General features: G+C 38.4%; 1 protein-coding gene across 1 annotated transcript in view; it reads right to left on the bottom strand.

Moving 5' to 3' along the window:
• SLC9A9 (solute carrier family 9 member A9) overlaps positions 1-18,576 on the bottom strand; it is a 592,279-nt gene that overhangs the window by 144,594 nt on the left and 429,109 nt on the right. The window lies entirely within an intron of this gene.

Below are 18,576 nucleotides of genomic sequence, written 5' to 3'. Positions count from 1 at the left end.
CACATGTATCAGAATTTCATTCCCTTTTATAGCTGAATAATACTCCAATGTCTGTATATATCACATTTTGTTTATCTGTTCATTAGTTGAAGGACCCTAAGGCTGCTTCCATCTTTTGGTAATGTGAGTAATACTGCCATGAATACTGGTGCAAAACTATCTGTTCAAGGCCCTGCTTTCAATTCGTTTGGGTATATACCCAAAAGAAATGAGATTGCAGGGTCATATGGTAATTCTGTACTTAATTTTCTGAGGAACTGTTAAACTGTCTTCTACAGTACCATTTTACATTCCCACCAGCAATCATTTAGTTTTCCTATTTCTTCACATCCTCTCCAACACTTGTAATTTTTTTTATAGTAGTCATTCTAATGGATATGAAATAGTATCTCATTGTGCTTTTGATTTGCATTTCCCTAGTGGCTAATTGTATTGCACATCTTTTTATGTGCTTTTTGGCCATTTGTACATACTTGTACATGAAGAAATCTCTATTCAAGACTTTTGCTCATTTTTAAATTGGGTTGCTTTTTCTGTTGTTGAGTTGAAGGACTTCTTTATGTATTCTGCATGTTAAACCCTTAATGGATATGTGGTCTCCAAATATTTTCTCCCATTATGTAGGTTGTCACTTAACTTTGCTGATAAAGTCTTTTGATGCACAAAAGTTTTCAATTTTAATGAGGACCCATGTGTTCTAGTTTGCTAATGCTGCCAGAATGCAAAACACCAGAGATGGATTGGCTTTTATAAAAGGGGGTTTATTTGGTTACACAGTTACAGTCTTAAGGCATAAAGTGTCCAAGGTAACACATCAGCAATTGGGTACCTTCACTAAAGGATGGCCAATGGTGTCCGGAAAACCTCTGTTAGCTGGGAATGCATGTGGCTGGCGTCCGCTCCAAAGTTCTGGTTTCAAAATGGCTTTCTCCCAGAATGTTCCTCTCTAGGCTGCAGTTCCTCAAAAATGTCACTCTTAGTTGCACTTGGGGTATTTGTCCTCTCTTAGCTTTTCCGGAGCAAGAGTCTGCTTTCAATGGCCATCTTCAAAGTGTCTCTCTCATATGCAGCTCCTGTGCTTTCTTCATAGTGTCCCTCTTGGCTGTAGCAAGCTCACTCCTTCTGTCTGATCTCATATAGTATGCCAGTAATTTAATTCAGACCCACCCAATGGGTGGGCCAACACCTCCAGGGAAATTATCCAATCATAGTCATCACCAAAGTTGGGTGGGGCACATCTCCATGGAAACACTCAAAGAATTTCAATCTAATTAACACTGATAGGTCTGCCCACACAAGATTACGTCAAAGATAATGGCATTTGGGGGACATAATACATTCAAACTGGCACACCATGCATCTATTTTTTCCTTTTGTTGCTTGTGCTTTGGGTGTGAAGCCTAAGAAACCATTGCATAACACAACATCCTGAAGATGCTTTCCTATGTTTTCTTCTACGAGTTTGATAGTTCTGGCTCTTATATTAAGGTCTTTGATACATATTGAGTTGATTTTTGTATATAATGTGAGGTAGTAGTCCACCTTCATTCTTTTGCTTACGTAGATACAGTTTTCCCAGCAGCATTTGTTGAGGAGACAATCCTTTCTCACTTGACTGGTCTTTGCCTACTTGTAAAAATCAGTAGCCATAACTGTGAGGGTTTATTTCTGAGTTCTCAATTTAATTCCATTGGTTTTTATGTTTGTCTTTGTGCCAATACCATGCTCTTTTCATTACTGTGGCTTTGTAATAAGTTTTAAGATAGGGAAGCATGAGTCTTCCAATTTCTTCTTTAAAGATGGCTTTGTCTATTTGGGGCCCCTTATACTCCCATATAAATTTGATGATTGGCTTTTCCATGTCTGCAAAGAGGGTTGTTAGACTTTTTATAGGGATTGTGTTGAATCTGTAAATTACTTTGGGTAGAACTGACATCTTAGCAATAGTTACTCTTCCAATCCATGAACATGCAATATCCTTCAATTTATTTAGGGCTTCTTTATTTCTTTCAGCAATGGTTGTAGTTTTCTGTGTAAAAGTCCCTTATATCTTTGGTTAGATTTTTTCCTAGATACTTGATTCTTTCGATTCTATGGAAAATGGAATTTTTTTCTTGGTTTCTTCTTCTGATTACTCATTATTAGTAAGGAAACCACTACTGATTTTGGGTGTTGACTGTGAACCCTGCCATTATGTTGAATTTGTTTATTAACTCTGTTAACATTTCTTTATGGAGTTTTTGGGATTTTCTGTATATAGGATCATGTCATCTGAAAATAGGAAATGTTTTACTTCCTCCTTTCTGATTTGGATGACTTTTATAACTTTTTACTTGCCTATTCTGTCTAGTACTTCCAGGAAAATATTGAATAATAGTGGTGACACTGGGCATCCTTGAATTGTTACTGACTTTAGAGGGGAAACTTTCAGCCTTTTATCATTGAACATGATGTTAGCAGTGGTACTTTTTTTCATATAGGCCCTTTCTCATGTTGAGGAAATGTCTTTCTATTTCTAGTTTTCTAAGTGTTTTTATCAAGAAGGGATGTTGGATTTTGTCAAATGCCTTTTATACCTCAATTGAGATGATCATGTGGGTTTTTTCCCTGTTGTAGTGGTTTGGAACTGTATATACACCCCTGAAAATCATGTTCTTAAATCTGGTCAATTCTGTGGGTGTAAACCTACTGTAAGCCTTTAGATGAGGTTACTTCAATTAAAGTATGGCCCAGGATAGGTCTTACTTCTCTTACTGAAATCCTTTACAAATGGGATGAATACACACAGAGAGAAAGCCATGGAAGCATGAAACTGAAAGCAAGGAAACCAAGAGGAGAAGGGTGAGACCAACATATACCCCCATGTGCCTTGCCATGCGGCAAAGGATCCAAGGATCACTGGCACCTGCTCTTTAGGAGGAAAGCATGGCCTTGATGACATCTTGATTTGAGCATTTTTTTTCAGCCTCAATACTGTAAGTGAGTCAATCCCCACTGTTAAGCCAACCCATTTCATGGTGTCTGCTTTCAGCATCCAGGCACACTAAAACAAATTTTGGTTCCAGGAGAGCTATTGCAAATACCAAAAATGTTGAAATGGCTTTGAAATTGGGTAATGGGTAGAGGCTTGAAGAATTGTGAGGTGCTTATTAGAAAAAGCTTAGATTGCTTTGAACAGATTGTTGGTAGAAATATGGATGCTAAAGATACTTCTAATAAGGACTTATACACAAATGATGAATGTGTTATTGAATACTGGAAGAAAGGTGACCCTTGTTTTAAAGTGTCAGAGAACTTGGCAAAATTGAGTCCTGATGTCAGATGGTAGGCAGAATTTAAAGTGATCAGCTTGGATATTTAGCTGAGGAGATTTCCGAACTAAATGTGGAAAGTGCAGCTTAGTTTCTCCTTGCGGCTTATCTTAAAATGTAAGTGGAAAGGGATAAGCTGAAAACTGAACTCCTGGGCACAAAGAAACCAGAAATTGATGATTTGGAAAATTCTAAGTTTCCAGAAAGTGTGTTCCCAGAGAATATGCTCCATGAGAGGGTTTAACTGAACATGGATCTAGTCAGCCATTTCAGTGCAAGTCAGGATTGGAAATACAATTATCCAGAAAGGATTTGTGGAGAGTTCTAATATCTGATGATTTGGACCCCTGGGTACCACATGTGAAACCGGCAAGTTTTTTTTTTGTGTGTGTGAGATCTGTATGAATGGAACTACTGCCAGCCTGGACTAAAAGGGACAGAAAAGGGACAGATTGAAGGAAAAATGACTTCAAATGCAGAATCATGGAAACTGGGGTCAGGACCAAAGATATCTTCTTGGGCCAAGAGAGCAAATCCACCCATGTGTGTGGAAAGTGTAAGTATGCAACAGCACTTCAAGAGGTCAGGTCTCCCACCCCATTGTTCAGGAAGAGTGTTACCACCCCGAATTTTCTCATATGCTTGGGGGATTGCCACCAGAGAGAATCTGGCTACCACCCCAATGTTTGACAAGTGTGGAGTTGAGAGTCTGGCTACCACCCTGATACTTGATGAGTTTGGAGCTTAGAGCCTGGCCAGCATCCCATTGCATGATGAGAATGGAACCTTTATCCCAGTATTCAAGGAGAGCATGGCCACTGCACAAGCATTTGGAAAGGGTAGGAATGCCTGGAGGACAAAATATCATTCTACAGATTACTCTCATACCTTGAGATCTAATGTAGTGTGCCGTTCAAGGTTTTGGAATTGTTTGGGAGCTGTGATCTCTGTTTTTCTTTCAATTTTTCCCTATGGGTATAGGAACATTTATCCTATGCCTGTCACTCCTTTGTATATTGGAATCAGATAACTTGTTCTCTAGATTTCATAGGACACAACACAGAGGAATTGTGCCCCAGGACAGACCACAACCATAGCCAATTTTAACGAGATTTTGTACTTAGTATTGTTACTGAAATGACTTAAGTCTTGGAGATATTGTGATGGAATGAATGTATTTTGCATATAGAAACAACAGGTCTTTTGGGGGTCCAGAGGGTGGAGTGTGGTGGTTTGGAACTTTATGTCTCCTGGAAAAGCTAATCTATTCCTGTGGGTGCAAACCTACTGTAAATAGAACCTTTTGATGAAGTTACTTCAGTTAGGGCATCGCTCAGGGTGGGTCTTAATTCTCTTACTGGAATCCTTTAAAAATGGGAGGGAGGGAGGGGGGAGGGAGAGAGAGAGAGGGAGGGAGGATGAGAGGGAGAGAGAGAGAGAGAGAGAGGGAGAGAGAGAACACCATGGGAGCAAGAAGTCAAAAGCAATGAAACACAGAAGAGAAGGGAGAAACCAGCAGATGCAATCATGTACCTTGCCATGTGGCAGAGGACCCAAGGATCTCTGGAAGCTAGTTTTTGAGAAGAGAGCATTGCCTTGACGAGGTCTTGATTTGGACAATTTTCTCAGCCTTAAAACTGGATGCAAATCAATTCCCATTGTTAAGCCAACCCATTTCATGGTATTTACCTTCAGCAGCCTAGCAAACTAAAACACCCTTCATTCTGTTAATGTGGTGTATTAAATTAATTAATTCTATGTTGAACAACGCTTGCAATTTTGGGATAAATTCCACTTGATCATGGCATGCAATTCTTTTAATGTGCTGTTGGATTTAGGTTGCTACAATTTTGTTGAGTATTTTTACATCTACATTCATAAGAGATACTGCTGGTGTAATTTTTTTTCCTGTGGTATCTTTTTCGGGATTTGAAATTGATGTTGGTCATGTAGAATGAATTGGGGATTGGTCCTTCCACATCAAGTTTTGGAAGATTTGAGCAGGATTGGTAAAATTCTTCTTGGAATGTTTGGTATAAAGTTCACCTGTGAATCCATCTGGTCCTTGATTTTTCTTTGTTGGGAGGTTTTTGATACTGATTCAATCTCTTTACTAATTATTATTTGTTGAGGCCTTCTATTTCTTCTTGAGTCAATGTAGGTAGTTTGTGGGTTACTTTCAAGGAATTTATCCATTTCTTCTAGGTTATCTAATTTGTTGGCATACCATTGTTCACAGTATCTACTTATAGTCTTTTTTTCAGTTTGGTATTAATGTCCCTCTTTTAATTTAATAAACTTAAAGAGCATACACATATGCAGTTCCTACACCCCTCCATCTCCCCATAATTTGTTCTTTTTACAATTATATCTTTGTCCATTTTATGTCAAAAACCATAGATTTAGCATTATATTTTATGCTTTTGAATTTTAGCTCCTGTTGGAAATAAGAAGTAGAGTTACATAAGAAAAATACAATAGTATTAGTATTTGTAATTACCCTAATGTTTAATTTTACTCAGAGGTCTTTATTTTTTTATGCCTCTTTGAACTTCTGTCTAGTGTCCTTTCATTTCAGTCTGAGGAACTCCTTTTAGCATTGCTTGTAGGGTGGGTCCAGTGGTAATGAGCCCCTTTAGTTTTGTTTATCTGGGAATATCTTAATCTCAACTTCATTTTGGAAAGAAAGTCTCACCAGATATAAAATATTGATTGGCAGTTGTCTTCTCTAAGAACTTTATGCATTTGAACCCACTGTTTTCTTGTCTCCAGGGTTTCTGATGAGATATCAGAACTTAATCTAATTTTGTCTCCCTTGCACATAACACATTGCTTTTCTTTTGCAGCTTTCAGAATTCTCTCCTTGTCCTTTGCATATGACATTTTTTTCCAAATGTGAAAGTGTGTATTTTTCTTCAAGGTTATCCTATTAGGTGTTCTTTGGGATTTTGGGCTGTGCATATTCACATCTTTCATTGAATTTTGGATGTTTTCTGCCATTATTTCTTTGAATCGTCTTTCTGCCCCTTTCTTTCTTTCTTCTCCTGGGACTTCCATAATGTGTATATTTGTATGCTTGACGGTGTCCCACAGGTCTGTGATGCTCTCTTTGCTTTTTAAAATTCTTTTTTCTTTCTTCTTCTCAGCCTGAATCATTTCAAATATTTGGTCTTCTAGATCACTGATTATTTCTTCTTCTGGCTCCAAGTTACTGTTGAAACTCTCAAGGAAAATTTTCCTTTCAGTTTTTGCTGTTTTCAACTCCAATATTCTGTTTGATTCCTTTTTAAAATTTCTTTTCATTGAGATTCTCATATTGTTAATTCATTGTTTTTCTGATATCCTTTAGTTCTTACAGTGTTTTTTCCTTCATTGCCTTGAGCATATCGACTCTTTTCCTGACATTCTTTAGTTCTTTCTCTATGTTTTCCTTTATCTCCTTTAGCATACTGAAGATCAATTCTTCAAAGGCTTTGTCTATTATGCCTACAATCTGGTCCTCTTCATTGATGTTTTCTGGATATCTATCCTCCTCCTTTGGGTGGGTAATCATTTCCTTTTAGTTTGCTTGTTTTGTAATCGTTTGTCATACTCTATACATTTTATTGTTTTAAAATGTTAACTCTGGGATTTATTCCTTGTTGCTTCTTGGGTTTGTATCCAGCTAGTGATATGATAGAGATTTTCTTGAGTGTCAGGAGAGCTAACAATCCAAGCAAACCTAAGCAAAATACAGCCTCACTGTCTTTCCAAATTGACTTTGCATTGGCTGGTGCTCTCCATCAGAGTTCAGCATTCCTATCAGGAAGGTCAGCCTAAGGTAAATGCATAGTCAGGGTTCTCTCGGTCTTTTCTGGGCCTGTGTCTTGTTCTGGACTTGTGCTTGCTAGTAGTCTTAGGAGATCCCCTGCTTACAAGAGTTTGAATGCCTCCTCTATTTCCCAGGAAACAGACCTTCTCTGTCTCCCAGGTGTTCTGCAGATTAAAAGCAGTTAAATCTTTATCCCACCTCAATTGTTTCCTACATTGCCTTTGTTGTCTCAAGTTACTTTTTCATGGATGACAAATTCTTGGAAGGAGGGGGAGCAAACCTGAGAGGAGTTTCCCTGGTTAGTTATTCAGATTTGGAACAAGGCCAGGGACCTAGAAAGGAAGTGCTGGCCAAATCCAAACTGCCCTAGGGAGGGGAAGAGGGACCTTCTCCATGTTTCCCTAAAGCTGCATTTTCTTATCTCAGCATCTGCCTACCAAATCCAGCCCTTCAACCATCCTCCACAGCTCTGAGGAAGTGTACCATCTTTAAATCTCTTATGGCTTTGTCTGGGGAGGACTGGAACAGTGGCCACCAGAGTTGAAACACCAGCGATTCACAGTAGCTAATCAAAAGTAGTGATCATTTATTAGACTGCACCTTCCCACCCCCTGGATCTTGGGAAGTTGGATTTTTTGTCCCTCTATGGCACCAGCAAGCACCAGCAAGCCAAGCCAGGGGCAGACCCCACTGTTGCCTGCCATGAGAGTGGGGGCTGGGCAGTGGTAACCACTGAGCAGAGAGTGCAGTTTACTGGTATTTACTGTAATTTACCAGCCTCTTCCTCTTGTTTTTCTCTGGCTGCTCTATGGTGTTCTTGTTGACTCTGGAGTTTCAAAATAGTTGATTCAGTCAGTACCTGCCCATTTAATAATTATTCTGGTAGAGGGATGTATTCCTGGGGCTTCCTACTCTGCCATCTTCCCACAATTCCTCTTATCACAATTTTTATAAATTAATTACGAGAAGAAAGGAGAAAAGATATATAATTATAGAGTCTTTTAGTTACTACATAATTACCTTTACTAGTGCTCTTTATTTTCTATGTGAATTTGAATTACTGTCTGGTGTCACTTCCTTTGAGCTTGAAGAATTTCCTTTAGAATTTCTTCTAATAATGAACTCTCTCCATCTTTTTTTAACAGGGACTATCTTTATTTCATCTTCATTTTTGAAAGATAGCTTTGCTGGATATAAAATTTTTGGTTGACATTTTTTTCTTTAAGCACTTTAAATATGTTATACCACTGCTTCTTATATTTGCCTCTTTTGTTTCTGATAAGAAGTCAACAGTTAATCTTATTAGAAGTTTTTTGTACATAAGATCATCTTTGTGTTGCTGTTTTCAAGATATTGTCTTTGTCTTTCAACATTTTGATTATGATCTGTCTAGATTATCACACTTTTTAGTTTTCCTTCATGGAGTTCATTGAACTTCTTCATTGTGTAGATTAAAGCTTTATTTTTTTATCAGACTTGGGAAGTATTCAGCCATTATTTCTTCAAATATTTTTTTTGCTCCTTTCTCTCTCTTCTCTCCTTCTGGTGTTCCTCATTACATGCATGATAGTGTGCTTAATGGTATCTCAGAGGTCTCTTATTCAAATCTACATTTGAGCTCCCGTAGTGACTTTTTAATTTCACTTTTCTTTTTAACTCCAGAATTTCCATTTTTTATATAATTTTTATCTCTTTATTGATATTCAGTATATTATGAGTCATTGCAATCATACTTTCCTTTAATTAGTTAGTTCTTTGAATTTATTTGTAATAGCTGCTTTGAAGTTTTTTTCTCCTAAGTCCAAAGGCCCTCTCAAAGGCAGTTTCTATGGCCTTTGTTTTTTTCCCATACAAGAGTCACACTATCCTGTGTCTTTCTATGTCCCAAAATTATATGTCAAAAACTGGACATTTAAGATAATTTATTGTGCCAACTATAGATTCTGATTAGCCCCTTACCCACACCCAAAGCTTGTTGATGTTGCTGTTTTTTATTAGTTTACTTGTTTGGTGCTTTGGCTGGACAATTCTGCAAAGTCTATTTCCTTAGCAGTGTGAAAACTCTGATGTCCCTGCTCAGTTTTATTTTCCCTGTTTTTAGTTTTAAGTATGGCTGTCTAGAAGTCATCCCTGGGTCAGCATAGCTTAATGTATAACCAGTGATTGTGATCAGGGGTTACACTTAAACATCCTTGAGCCAGTAAGGCTTTTGCCCCTCGCTAATAGGCCTTTGTGTGGCTTGAATGCTTTCAAGACCACCTTACATTCAGTCAGGGACAAGGGACTCTAAAGTGCTCACTCTGGGTGCAGACTACTGCATGTGCACAGACTTCTAGACTTCCAGTTAAGATGTGATCTTAGCAGAACCATTTTTAACTATCTCCCTCTTCTGATTGTTTTGCCATTTTGTTTGTTTCTACTGATTTCATGGAGCCTTCACTTAATTTCTTGCTACTGATATTCTATTGATTTTCACAAACTGTAAGGCATTAATGAGTTCCCCCACTCCATTCCAAGTAAAATCAGCCCCCTTCACATAGCTGTGGAACTGCCAATACTCTTGTATTATCTCTCTCAGATTGACAAATCTACAAGCAAGATCTCAGGGAAAGGATGGTAGGTCCAATCCTTGTGGCTTGTCACTCCTGACATGGATCTTCCATTCTACATGCAGGAGCTGGGATGGAAAATGGTAGTCCATGGTTTTCTCAGTTTGCCCTTCCTACTGTGGCACCACTAACCTGTAAGTGTGAGCTGGAGGGTGGCAATTAGGGCCTCAATATTTTTAGTGGATTGCATCTGAGATACAGCCTTTGCCCCTTGGATGGAGAAGGAAATATCATTTTTCTTAGCTATGCATGCTTGGAATAGATCTTCCTCAATACAGAACTGAAGGGGGCAGGATAAGAGACACTAGCAGCCTTCCCTTCCCAGTGTGAAACCACAGCCTTTTGACTGGTACCCGGGGGATGAGGGCCCCTGTCTTCTTGGCTGTAGTCATCTGGCATAGTGCTTCTGTAACATAGAGTGGGGGGTAGTGGGGAGGTAGGAGCATGCTTTGGCTCAAATGCAAGAGACTTCTGCTGTTTTTACTAAAATTGATTTTCTGGAATAAATGCTACTTTATTTTCTGCATGTCTTTAGGATAATTTCAAGAGAATTTAAATGGTTGTGTTTTTTAATTTTCCCCAGTTAAATGGTTGTTTCACTGAGGAGTTTCACACAGCCATTTCGGAAGTCCTACTCTATTGACTTTTTACAAATTTTGTTTTATCCTAAACAATAATAGCTATGAAATAATGGTCTGATATGCTAGCTATTTATTTTAACACCCCTAACCTTTGGTACACTATCAGGGTCCACTGGACCCAATTTTAGTTTTTCACTTTCTCTTTTGAGTAGCTTTACTGTGAGGATTGCAATTTTATGAGTTTTTATTCTTTTCTATAAGTATTCCAGAGCACAAAGAGAAATCTTACTTATTTTAGGAAATAAAATAAAACTAATTTTGTCTTATAATTACCACCTAGGTTCATTGGACCCTTTTATAAATCAAAGATACATTATAGGACTTTAGTGATCTTATTTTTCTAAATATTGAAATAATTTGCTATTTCATTATCCTAGAAATTATGCCATCATTACTCATTAATTATTCCCAACAATGCTGAAAAGTATAAATTAATAATAATAAAAAAAGACTGATGGGATCACCTGGATACAATAGCGAAATATTTTCACCACTATTTTATCATCCTTCAGTTTTCTGATTATGTTGTCCCAAGTGTTACATCACCTAAGGAAAAGGTATAAAAGAAGAGTGACACTTTCTTTGTAGTCTGCTTTTATCTTCCATTGAACATAGACCAGAATTCTGAATTTTTTCATTTTACAACCATACTGGCAAAATGAAGAAAATTGACAAAGGAAGACATTTCACAGTTATTAGACAAAGAGACAATGAAATTTTATACTTTAATGGTGATGGTCAAATCTTAGTCCATGGTTCTTCAGATGACACTATCCTAGATAATTTTTTTAGACTCAAGAATGTATGATTGAGCAACATGGTTCTAAGAGAAAAAGGAAATAGGATTCTCATCCAGTTAGTGTTTGAATAGGAAGAACCTTATCATGGAATATTTTGTGACAAAAACGTGGACAACTCCATTTTACTAAAAGATCATGCATCATTTTTCTTTCATCTTTTACAGTGTTGTTGTGCCAAAGTTTACTTGATATGATTTGGAAGTAGACAGGTGCTGAATAAGGTATATACACAGAGATGATAGGAAGAAAATTAAAACAATTCAATAGATTCATTATTCTAATTGCCTTTTGTAAATCTAAAATTGAAAATGTTCTGTAGTATGGAACTAAGAATATGGCTTTCTCTTTAACAAAATTATGAGTGATCAAAAGCTGAAAAAATTCTTTCAATATTGCATTTTGATAATGCAAGTGCAAGAAGAGGAGCCAGAAGTAAGGAAGCTAGAGTCCTTCAGCAGTATTTGAAATTTGTATTAAGTATTTATGGGATGGCTATATTCCAGGTTCACACAAGACAGCTGAAGAGCAATTAATCACATTTAGAGGATGTTGTCCATTTCAGATGTGTATGTTGGTGTGTGTGTGTGTGTGTGTGTGTGTGTGAGAGAGAGAGAGAGAGAGAGAGAGAGAGAGAGAGAGAGAGAGAGAGAGAGAGGGAGAGGGAGGGAGAAAGAGAGAGAGCAGAGAAATATAGAATAAAAATTTGGGTTTGTTCTGTTCATATTTTCATTAAAATTTTGAATATAGTTGCTTTTCTCTGTCCTCTTATTCTTACTTCTGGAAATCATTGCAAAATATCTTTTAAAAATAAAAATTAAGAAGTCTTCTGAATCTAGACGGTAAATAGTGATGACTGTATTTCCAGGTATACTGAATATTAAGAAATAAATACAGAATTAAAAATGTTTAAAGCTGATCAGTGTGCAACTAAACCACCCTGCACTCATGTACGTCACACTTTAGGCACAGGGATGGACAGGATGCCTGATGTTGGCTTTGGCCCTTTCAGCCATGTGACCTTGGACAAGGAACATCACCTCTGTGAATCCTAATTTCTTCATCTATAAAAGTAGGGTAATAGAACCTGTTCTGCAGAGTTAGCATCATATTCATGAAGATAAAGCATCCAGCATATTTACTAGAATACAGCAGGTACTCTATAAATACTTGTATTTTCCTTTTTTCTCTTGGGTATCAGTAATTTTTGGTGAGACAGAATGCACGACTAGATTATGACTAATGAACAAATATGTCTTACTCAAAAAAAAAAGAGATTACAAAAAAAGAGAATAACACTTTTTTTGTTTGTCTCTTAAAGGTATGCAGCCAAGTAAAAATAAATAAAACTTGGTAGAAAAACAAGATGAAGGACATTTATGCAAGGATCAAAGAGAAATGAAAGGGTTATAGTCTGAGAGCATTATACAGACTTCCAGGCCAGACAGAGGACTTGATGTACTTTCTTAATATCGAGTACTTTTGGGGTCTTCAGTGTTCCAAATATCTGTTGGAAGTTTACGCTTTTTGAACCCAAGGTATCTGATTATTTCTTGGTTTTCCCTGTGGACAATTTCATCGCTCAGAAGAAAGTGAAAGCAGGCCCAGGGCTCATTTCAATGCTCATCCCAGTTAATGGCTTTAAGCTCCATTCATGGTAAAACATGGGTCAGAACAGGGAATAAGTTTAAATAATGTCGTGGTTAAGGTTACCCTATAGGATGTACTTCCCAAGCTTTAATGTGCATACTAATCATCTGAAGATCAGGTTAGAATGGAGATTCTAATTCAGCAGATGTGGGTTGGGCCTGAGAGTCTGCATTTCCAACAAGCTTTCAGGTGATGTGGATGCTGCTAGTCTTTGGATCACATGTGCGGTCCCAAGGAATTAAAGTCAAAGGCCCCAGGTCCTGCTTCAGGACAGAGTGAAGGCATTCAGTGATGAATGGGATGAACACAGCTTCTAAGGTTAATAAGGCCTGTTCAGGAATGACACTGATGACAATATCAACACTGCAGCCTTTTTATATTTAATTTGTCATAAAACAAAACATAAAAACATGAAGCGATTCCCATCATGGTGTCAAATCTTCAACAAATGACCCCAAGTGAAACAGCCTTGAGTTCTAAGCAGAGTGCCTTTCAGAAATCTGGGCTTTTCCTAAGGCAGTTAAAATTCTCCACGTCAAATCCTCTATGCCTCCAAATCTGAAAGTCCCTTCTCTGGAATATTATTAAAAGTTCATTTTCAGCTAATGCAAGGAGACAAAAACATCACTACCAATGAGAAGAATAATCTTAGCACATGGGGTGGTGGGGGAGGGGAAGCAGCGCCTAAATTCTCTAAGTGGTACTTTATTAACTCCACTGACACAGCTTCAGCTTAAAAAAAGATAAAAAATTGGCCATTTTGCCATCATTTTACTTGGACTGCTAATGAGTATCACCAGTCAGGAAAAATGAGAACTGACTTTACAAAAGATTTGCATAAAAACAAAAGGAAAAGAAAAAGAAAAAAGAAACTATGCCCAGGTGTATTTTGACAATTTCCTCCAAATGAGCCTAGTGAATTCTCGGTTCAGGAATACTCGTTTTGTCTACTGATTGTATCAATGGTTCTCAGAACGTCTTTGGGTGTCTGCGTCTTTAGGGTTTATTTTCTTTGGCCACAAATAGGGCTCATTGGAATGTGAGATCAGGCCATTGTGCCTATATTCCCTGCCTACTAATGGTTGGTATTAACTCAAAGTAAAGCACTGGGGCTTCAATTGTAAATGGTATGATGACCCATTTCTTTTGACTGAAAAGCGGTGGGTGTACAATTAATGTTATCTGACTTTCAGTGGCTTGAACTGGGGAGAACATATTTTGGGATGCTGCACAGGCATTCTCAGACCCAGGTTACACAGCAGGAGGACCAATCTGAGGTCTCCATATGGAAGGCATGCTTTGGAGATGGGAGAAGACATACCTTGTCTAGAATGATGGCTTGGCTTCTCAGTTCTTTGTTTCACAGCCATCAACAGTGCAGGAGAAAGGTTTGATTAAAATCAGCTGCTAGTATTCCAAGTTCCCATTCAGTTGCAGTTTAAGCCTTTTTACAAAGGACTAAATTAACACAGCACAAATCAGTGGTGAGGCGTTATGCAAATATACTTTGCCTCGAGCTATCATTCTGCATCAGAGAAAATCAAATAGCCTAAGTGGAGAGGCAGGATAGAAGAGATTCTTTCTAGGATACTCTGTGCCTGGTTTTCCACAACTAAATATTATCACTGAACTACTACTTTTCCTAGAAGCTACACAGAAAGATAGCCTTAGATAGACGCCAGACCATTTGTTGCGAGATTTGTTTGAGTTATTCGAATGCTAGAAAATCTTAAATCAGTGTATCTTTTATTTGATTTCTAAGATCTAGATTTCTCAATGATGTGTTGCTGAGTGTCTTAGTTTGCCGGGCTGCTATGACAGATACCACACATGTTAGCTTAAACAACTGGAATTTATTATATCACAGTTTTGGGGTCTAGAAGTACAAAATCAAGGGCTTGACAAGGCTGTGCTTTTTCCTGGCATCTGTAACATTCTGATGTTGGCCTGCTGCAATCCTTGTAGCTTGCATCTCTGCCTCCATCACATAGCAATATGTCTCCGTGGTCTCCTCCTGTGGCTTTCTCTGACTTCTGGCTTCTACTGACTCTGGTTTCAACTGAATGACTGCGTCTGAATTTCCTTTGCTTATAAGGACTCTAGTCATATGGATTAAGGCTCACCCTGATTCATTTTGGTCTCATCTAAATAGCATCTTTAAAGATGCTATTCAAAAAAAGAGTCCACAACTTAACTTATAATGACATCTTTAAAAGAATGAATGGGTTCACACACACAGGCTTGGATTAAGACATTGGGGTGCAATGGTGGGGGAGAAGAAGGACAAAGAAAATGTACATTGAGCTGAAATGCCAAAGTCTTATATAATAGTCACTGAGCTACAACTGTGAGGTTGTGTTTAGCTGCTTCAGGAACACATCTCTTGAGACCACCCTTGTTTCCTAACCAGAATGTGTGAGTTAAATAATGAGGCCTGGTTGAGACCTTGCTTGTTATTGTCTGCCACCCACACCCCATTCCCAATCTCCTAGCACTGTCCCTGTGAATTGTAGGAGAGGGGAGGCTTGGAAAGGGTGTAGTCTTCGACTTTTCTGGGCATTAGCCTATAGTAAACAGATAATTTTTTGCTTCTTTGTCACTTTGAGATGCCCAGTGACACATTCCTGTGGTGACATGGGGATCTGGGCTTATTCAGCTTTTTGTTGAGTCAAGTGCCTCTCATAGGGCTTTGCCTTACACGGCCACCTCAAACTGTGTATACTCAAAACTGAACTTCTTATCTTCCCTCTAAAACTTATTCTTCTCTATTTTCTATCTTACTAATAGATTCATCTTCCATCTAGTTTCCTAAGTTCATATTCTTCCTCACCTTTGACTCTTCCCTTCTCCTATTTTCTACTTCCAGGATCATCCAAAACAGCTTCTGAACACGTCTTCCTTTTTGATCCTGATACTTCTGTATGTCAGGCTTCTATCACCTCACTGCAGAATCATTTCCACCTTTTATCCCATGGCATTGCTGCCAGAATTGTCATCTTTTGCACTTTGCTATTCTTTTTCTAACTTCTTAAGTTTAATACTTAAGTTTTATTTCCTTCCTTCCTTTACTTTCATTTTAATTTTTCTAAAATAATAAAAGCATTTAAGGCTCCACATTTTCCTCTGAGTACAGCTTTAGCTGTGCCCTAGAACTTTAGCATGAAATGTTTTCATTTTTGCTACTGCCTAGGTAATTTTAACTTTTAGTTTGGATTTCCTTTTTCATGAAAAAGATTATTTAAAATAATTTTTCTTAATTTTCAAGTAATTATGTTTTTTGGTAATCTTTTATTGTTGATGATTTATAGTACCATTGGATTATAATTAGGGAATAGTGCCTATAAAATTACTTTCTTTTGTTCTTTCAGATGAAGGATACTTTCGCTGGATGTAGGATTATTGGATGATAATCCTTTTTTATTAATAATCCATTTTTCCTTTTTATAGGTGTTATTTCAATATTCTTTAGATTATAGTTGTAGTGGAGTGAATAGCGTCCCCCCAAATTCATGTCTACCCGGAACCTCAGAATGTGACTTTATTTGGAATTAGGGTCTTTTCAGATGTAATTAGTTAAGAATCTTGAAAAGAGGAGATGGTACAGAAAGACACACAGAGAGAATAAGGTCATGAGAAGACAGAGGTAGGGACTGGAGTGATGCTGTCACAAGCCAGAAAACACCTGGAGCCACCAGAAGCTGGAACAGGCAAGGAAGATTTTCTCCCAGAGCCTTCAGAGGGTGTATGACCTTACAGTCTCTGATTTTAGACCTCTGGTCGCCAGAAATGTGACAGAATAAATTTAAGCCACCTGGTGTTTGGTACTTTATTGTGTCAGCCCTAGGAAACTAATGTAATAAAGTTTCAGATGATGGGTAAGTAACCTGGTCTTTCTGTCAGGAAGTTTCTAAGATTTTCTCCCTATCCTTCAAATTCAGGAATTTCACCACAGTATGTCTAAGGTTTCTCTCTCTCTCTCTCTCTCTCTCTCTCTCTCGACCTCTATCAATTTGTCCCCTCTAAGACCCAGTGACCCTTTTAGTCTGAAAGACCAAGGATTTCTTCTGCTTAGAAAATGTTTTCTTCTATTATTTGCTTAATTATTACTTTCCCTGCACCTGTTACTTCATATTCTCTGGCATTCCAATTGCTAATGTAATAGATCCTCTGGATTTGCCCTCTAAATCTCTTTTCTTTTTCCACATGATTTTTATTTTGGGGGCAAATTCTCCATATCTTGAGATATTTTTAAATTTGATTTTCCAGAATATGAATTCTAGACTCAGCAATGAGCATTCCTTTTTTTAATTTGTCTATTAAAGTTTTAAAATTTAGAATATTCTGAGTTCCAGCAAGACTTTTCCTTGCTCTAATTATATTTCTTCATTCTAATTACTTTTATTAATGTCTTCTCTCTCTCTTCCATTAGTTTCTACTCTCAGTGGAGCTGCCTGCTCTAGTTGATCAGCTGGGTCTTTTTCCCTCTGGCTACACAGTCCCTGTAAGTGGGTCATAAATTTTCATTGCCTATCATTTTTGTGTGCTCCCTCAATGTTTGCACAAGCCATCCTGTTGGAATGGCTCTACCAGGGATGAAAGAGCAGGGGGCAGAAGGCATGCTATTGACTGTTCTTGTGGTCTGGTGGCCAGTGAGCAGGCAAACGGTTGCCCCTCTGCCAAGGTGCTGATTGGAACCTCTCCCAACAGAAAGGGGGACAGTTTGGCCCAGCAGGGAAACCTTTTTAGGTCCACAAGGGTAGTATGACTTAGTGACCTCTTCAAATTCCACAACCAGTAGTCTGGAGAGACATAGCCCCTTTCCAAGGGGACAGACAGACATATCTTCCAGATGGAGCCACAAAATCCAAGGCCTTCTGTTTGAGAAAAGATGGGGCTCCTTCCCTGCTGTTGGTTGCTAGATTTTGCAGAAGTTCCCAATTTGCTCTCCCCTTGAAGCACCTTCTGGAATCTGCCTACAATTTCACTTTTGTTGACTCCAGAGCAGGAAATGAAAAGTACAGGGCACAAGGGCCATGCTTTCTTCTGGAAGCCAACTGCTCAGATTCTAAGCTATCTTCCTAAAGTTCAAGCATGATAACCCAACACTCTCAGTAACTCCCCATGGCCAAACCTCAAACCCTCTGAGTTGAGTACCCCTCAGACTGGATTCATCTGACAAGTCTCTATCCCTATTTTCCTTCCTACCAGATTCCTCACTATCTCAAAATCCATACCCTGCACTACCCTTTCCATTCCCTTCATGTGGAATTCCCATCACTCTCCCTATCTCTGACTTTTGGAATCCTATTCATCCTCCAATTCAGATGCCACCTTTTACAGGAAGGTCAGTTGGAATTTCTTCCTCCCCCATTGGTGCCCCAGTAGCTCCTTGTTTGTTCCTCAGTGGCAGCACTTTATACAGTCTGCCTTTTCTTGGGTTATCTCTGTACCTGCCTACCCTTCCTACCCCAAGCTCTAAATAATATGAGGGCAGGTCTCTGGTCTGATTCATTTTGTAACTTCCTATAGGTGGCCAACCTTTGTAGTGTTGAACTGACAATGGAAAGCATTTGAGCTGTACACTGGTGGGCTGATCCTGAGCTTTGACCCATGAAGCTCTGACTGGAGTTTAACAGAGGAACCGACGTCCTCAGCATCCAGGAATTTACCGGCTTTCACCTTTCAGAAAAGGCCTCTGAAACCCCTAGGAAGAGCTTCCAGTTAGTTCCCCCTAACCCCTGGAGGTGTTATATTGTA

This window comes from Choloepus didactylus, chromosome 1 (assembly GCF_015220235.1).
Source record: "Choloepus didactylus isolate mChoDid1 chromosome 1, mChoDid1.pri, whole genome shotgun sequence".
In the NCBI taxonomy this organism is placed as follows: domain Eukaryota; kingdom Metazoa; phylum Chordata; class Mammalia; order Pilosa; family Megalonychidae; genus Choloepus; species Choloepus didactylus.
The sequence above is the reverse complement of the archived record's forward strand: the minus strand, read 5'-3'. Positions and strand labels throughout refer to the sequence as shown.